General features: G+C 39.5%; 1 long non-coding RNA gene across 1 annotated transcript; it reads right to left on the bottom strand.

Moving 5' to 3' along the window:
• Positions 1-3,537: 3,537 nt before the first annotated feature.
• Positions 3,538-6,025, bottom strand: LOC101854289. Its single transcript, XR_221002.3, has 2 exons — positions 4,705-6,025; positions 3,538-4,552 (listed from the first exon to the last, which is right to left on the bottom strand). It is a non-coding gene; the product is annotated as an uncharacterized LOC101854289 (long non-coding RNA).

Below are 6,025 nucleotides of genomic sequence, written 5' to 3'. Positions count from 1 at the left end.
AGAGAGAGAGAGAGAGAGAGAGAGAGAGAGAGAGAGAGAGAGAGAGAGAGAAAGAGAACTTTTGAGTGTTTACCTTGACTTAAAAGAGCGCAACTTGAACTACAGTATAATCGGTTGATATTAATCATAAGATTGTATAGGTCGTGTACAAGTCAAAGTATCAATTTGTCTGTGATTTTACCTTGTTCAAAAAAATTAACAGACTTAATCAAGGATTACTTTCTTTCTTTTATTTTTTCCAAGACACGGCTCAAAATGGGTTATCTAATTTGATTCCTCTATCTTGATGCACACGTGTGAAATATGGGGGGTAGGGGGGGGGTCGTCTTTAAATTATATCAATTATTTGCACATGTACTTATCTAACAACATGAACTGTACATGTAAATGTGAACTTGTACATATACCTTTGATGAGTGTTATTTTCCTGTAACAAATGGGAATAGTTTCTTTGATACCATTATGCAATAACAGCATTGCTGCCTGCGTCACGTCGTTCTGTGCAATGGCGTCAATGCAATGTTACCTTACAAATATATTCTCCTCACTGGCTTTGCCAATAGATGTGAACACGTTCCAAATATTTCTGTCGGGGCAAAAAAAAACAAAAAAACCCAACGAAAAAACCCAACAAAAACATCTGACACGAAGAGCTTGATTTTAATTACGTTTCGGAGCGTATGTGGTCAAGATTTGAGTCTCTGATTAAAGATATATCATATATGCGGTTTTCAGCTTCAATTAAGATTCTGCCATACGATTTAAAATGGCATCGCTCGAAACGATATTGATTTCTATTGATCTATTTATCTTCTTTTTATCTTCTTTTTTTTTTTTTATGAAGGAGAGGGACATTTCCACATATTCCTCTAGCTCTATCCATCTAGAATCTCTCTGTTTATGGGTCAGTCCGGCGGTTCTGTTTATGGGTCAGTCCGGCGGTTCTGTTTATGGGTCAGTCTGGCGGTTCTGTTTATGGGTCAGTCCAGCGATAGGTAAAGAAGAGAAACAGTCATGAGTGTTTCAGCACAAGTGACCATTGTCGGCCCCACCAGTATTAAACAGTATTAATATACTAGATCTATATTAAATACTATCATCATAATACACTTCAATTAGATTCTATAAGTTATTTTTTCCCCTTTGTATCCCCCCCCCCCTTTTTTTTTACATCTTAAAACCAAATTGTCCGAGCCGAACAAGGGCTTGGAAATCCCCACAAATGAGTTCCTTACATTGTGGCTTGTTCTTACGTTTGTCATTCTCATCGTTACCACAAATGGGGGTGCCACGGTTTTCTTTATTCCTGTTCGTGATCATAGTTAAGTAATTTATTCTACTTATTTCCATTCCTTTTCCCCATGTAGCTTTTTCATTTAATTGTTAGTTCTCTGAAGCCGCTAATTCCTCAGCCTTGCCAAGACAAAATAAATGATGATGAAATTACATATTGTGTATACAAAGACTTCTCAGAGTTCAGATCGTGTGGGTTCAAAACTCGCCTGGTGTGTTGACACATTCGTGTAGCCATTGCAGAGGGTGTCATTTGCCGCAATAATGCGACAAAGAAAATTGTCCATTCTCATTCAGATCACATGGCGTAGTTCTGCCCCGGGCCTGAGCATCACGTCCATTGCAGTCACAGTCACTCTCCTGGCTGGGTGACCAGATTGGGTATTTTGTAATCCTGGCTGGGTGACCAGATGTGGTATTGTGTACTGCTGGCTGGGTGACCAGATGGGGTATTGTGTATTCCTGGCTGGGTGACCAGATGGGGTATTGTGTATTCCTGGCTGGGTGACCAGATGGGGTATTGTGTATTCCTGGCTGGGTGACCAGATGTGGTACGTGGTATTGTGTACTGCTGGCTGGGTGACCAGATGTGGTATTGTGTACTGCTGGCTGGGTGACCAGATAGGGTATTGTGTACTGGGTGACCAGATGAGGTACTGTATACTGCTGGCTTTGTGGCTGTTAAAAAAAGGGCTGAGGTCTTCAACATTTACTGTTCTTTACTGCAGTGGCTACGTCATCGCTTGTACCATTATTGGTATTGTTATTACTTCATCTATATGAAATGTTATGAAGGAAGTGTGAGCCCTGTTCCTCCTGCTACACTTCTGGGCTACTGTAGGCTACATGTACATGTCTGGCCCCGTTGTTTTATGCAAGAAAAATTCTGAAATTATGCAAAATGAGCCAAAAAATGGGAAATTATCCGATTCTGTTAATTTTAACAAAGAGCGATAAAGGAAATTAATCAGAAATTATGCCCCCCAAAAAAATCAAATTTTGCTAAATTATGCGGGGTGCATAAAACCACGGGGACAGTACTGGTAGAAAATGATCTTTGACTGTAGGCCTACTGTACACATCTGCATTGTTGTCACCTCCTGCTCCTCCTGTCTTTCTCTCAATCTTGTCAGTATATGTATACATGTATCATGTATTGTTTCTCCAACTTGGATGAGATCATGACGTGTTGTTTCCACCTCGGGGTTTTCTTTGATGCCGCTGTTACTTTGATGAAATCATGTTGGAAGAAATACTTATATATTCATAAAAATACATTTGTCTCACTGTTTGTTCTTGTTATTTTTTACATTCTGAACGTGTTTTTTTTCACCTCGAGATTTTCTTCGATGACGCAGTTACCTTGATCAACTCATGTTGGAATAAATACTTATGTCCATAAAGCTTTAATTAATTAATTTTTTTAAAACCCAAAATGCGTTTGTATTGTTTGAGCTAAGAATGTGGTTCTTCTGTTTGAATTTGAGATTCATTTTGTTTTTAGGTTTGAGAAAAAGAAAGAAAAATACGATCTTTACATAATAAACTAGCTGGCTGGGCCCCCTCTCGATGAAAAGAATGATTGAGATTGCTGCATTAATTAACATCAACTGAGACTTAAGTCATTGACCTACTATAGTTACACTCTACTTGAAGGGAGCAAAAAATCTTGAGAGATGCACACACACACACACACACACACACACCTGTCCCCGTCGTTTTATGAAAGAGAAATTCTGAAATTATGCGATTCTGTTAATTTTAACAAAGAATGACAAAGGAATATAATCAGAAATTATGCAAAAAAAGATCAAATTTTGCTTAATTATGCGGGGTGCATAAAACCACGGGGAAAGACACACACACACACAATTCATGGGGTTTTAGAGGGTGCCACTTGTAAGTACTGCTTCTTCTCTTTCTCTCTCATTTGTCCGTCATGCCTTTTCCCAGGCACTAAATGATAACTATCATAATCATACTTCTTTTTGAAAAAGAAAATTCAGCAAGATTTTTACGGCATTTGCAACACAATGAGGTCACATAAGAACCAAATTATACATGTGATAAGAAGAGGCCATAAAAAGAGAAGAAGGAGGAGAGATAAGGACCACATATGTTCCGACAGGAAAGATGGAGCAAATCACACCAGTGCACCCGTCAACCACCCACTCAAAATCAAAAACACATTCATTCAACACATCTTAGCTTCACAGAGCAAAAGAACAAAACCAAACTCCAAAATTTTTTTTTTTTTTTTTTTAAATTCTTAAAAACGCGATGATTAAGTATATATACGTCGATGAAGTAAATTAATATTGCATAAATTCACAGCATCGTTAACGTTGGGAATGTACAATGAAAGAAATGTATGTAAAAATGTACAGCAGGTATTTGCCCTTCAAGTAACAAGTGTACCAAAAACAAAACAAGAACCCACACACAGGAGGATAGCGCTGCCGTAAGCTCACAAAAAACAGCCTTTTAAAAAAAAATTTTGCCGCCAAAATTTTTTATTTGCTAAAAACCTGATCAGTTACCTTACTTGTGTGGAAAAAAAAATCAAACTGAAACTGTCACTAGTTCTTGAATAAATTAGAATTCAAATTTCGGAATGACTTTATTTTTAACTGATTACGCTGGAAAAAAACCAACTCATCTCTTTTTTTTCGAACTGCTCAGAAGAAGAAAAAAGGCGTTTAATCAGCTTACGGCAGACCAGGGAATGTGCTAGTGTAAAAGACGGTGCGGCTATGTTTGATTCCGAGTGTATATATATAAATAGAATATCTTAAATACATTCTTCTCTCTTTTTGGGGGGGATACAACAAAGAGGCACCAGGTTGCAAGCATGCTCGAAGTAGATGAAATGGCTGTAGGTTACTAAGGCACCTGATGATCTGATCAATAGGATTCAATTTGGCGGCTGAGAATAGACACGTTCAAAACAGCAGAAGAAAAAATATAAATACATTGCCCCCCCCCCCCCAACACATTGTTACAAACTGCAATATGAGAAGGGCATCAACGGTGAAATCATGATCATGGTCATTTCATCTACATCGCTAAAAAAAAAGTGGACATTATTATAAATTAAATGTAAATTTCAAAGATCACGACATAAGAGACCTCCTCTTCGCTGCATCTCCCATCGAGACCACTGACAAAACTTTCAAAGTCAAAGCTTTCAAAAATATCAATCACCGTCAAGATCACAGGAGGAGTAGATCTGATCGATTCATTGTAAACATATCGCGACCTCAGTGCTTTCTTGTCGCATGATCTTCATTTTTTTTTTTAAACATTGAAAATGTGACTTCTTCGTGCGCTCGCTCTTTGTTATGAACTGTTTCCACTGTTGAAAAAATTGGATATACGACAAGAAAGCACTGAGGTCGCGGTATTTTACACCCCACTCAACACAATTTACATCATTTAGAAGGCGGGCCGCTTCAATCCTGCAGGCCAGGGCCGCCCACCTGGGGCCAGTGGGAGACGAGGAGCACCGAGCGACACAGACGCAGGTGCTCGAGAAAATTACTTCCTCACACGAGAATTGAACTCAAGTCTTCTGAATACATCAGTAAAAATCCTAATTACTGCACCATTGACACTAGTCTGAACAGAACAGAACTGATCTGCAGTCTTCTGCGAGCACCAGCAAACACCCTCACCACTACACCACAGACACCAGTCGGAACATTCCCATTCACAATAACATGGTGAAACGATTGGGTTACCCTTATTGGCACACTTTCCACCCCTTCTCCATAAAGTTATACGTAAAGTCTAGCACACACATAGTGCAATTGGTGGTCCACAGAAATATTTTCATATGTACAAATTTTGCTACGTACGAATTTTAGGCCACATGTATGAAGAAGATAATATAGATAGATATGGAAATATTCGGAACCTAAACATTTGCTTGCTATGTGGGTTTTTCGCTCAGTGCAGTTTTTGCTATGTTTTTTTTTTGCTGTGTGCATGATCGCTCGATGCGTTTTTCGCTATGAGCATGTTCGCTTGGTGCGTTTTTCGCTATGAGCATGATCGCTTGGTGCGTTTTTCGCTATGAGCATATTCGCTTGGTGCGTTTTTCGCTATGAGCATGATCGCTTGGTGCGTTTTTCGCTATGAGCATGTTCGCTTGGTGCGTTTTTCGCTATGAGCATGTTCGCTTGGTGCGTTTTTCGCTATGAGCATGATCGCTTGGTGCGTTTTTCGCTATGAGCATGTTCGCTTGGTGCGTTTTTCGCTAAGTGCATGTTCCCTATGTGTGGTTTTAGCTATGTGCATTTTTCGCGATGTGCATGTTTGCTATGTGCATGGTAGCTTGGAGTGTTTTTCATTACGTGCATGCTAGACTGTAGTAGACAGCAAGCCTTGCAGGAGTCAGTTCATAGAAATGTTTTAGTTTTCGTAAGTGTTTTACGGCACTTGCAACACAATAAGGTTATATAAGTGCCAGATTAGAGGAGTTACAAGAAAGTAACATACACAAAAAAGGAGGGGAAGATGAGGACGATAGAAGTTTGATACGAAAGAAGAAGCAAACCACACCGGAGCCCCTGCCAATCACCCACGCATAGAAAAATGTTGTTGGACACCAGGAACTTGTCCTTAAACTGGCATGACTTTCAATATGGCATGATCTACACACAAACACACACACACACACACGCACGCATGCACACATACGCGCACACATGCACACACGCAGGCACGCACA

The sequence above is a fragment of the Aplysia californica genome, unplaced genomic scaffold (genome assembly GCF_000002075.1).
Source record: "Aplysia californica isolate F4 #8 unplaced genomic scaffold, AplCal3.0 scaffold00754, whole genome shotgun sequence".
Taxonomy (NCBI): Eukaryota; Metazoa; Mollusca; class Gastropoda; order Aplysiida; family Aplysiidae; genus Aplysia; species Aplysia californica.
The sequence above is the reverse complement of the archived record's forward strand: the minus strand, read 5'-3'. Positions and strand labels throughout refer to the sequence as shown.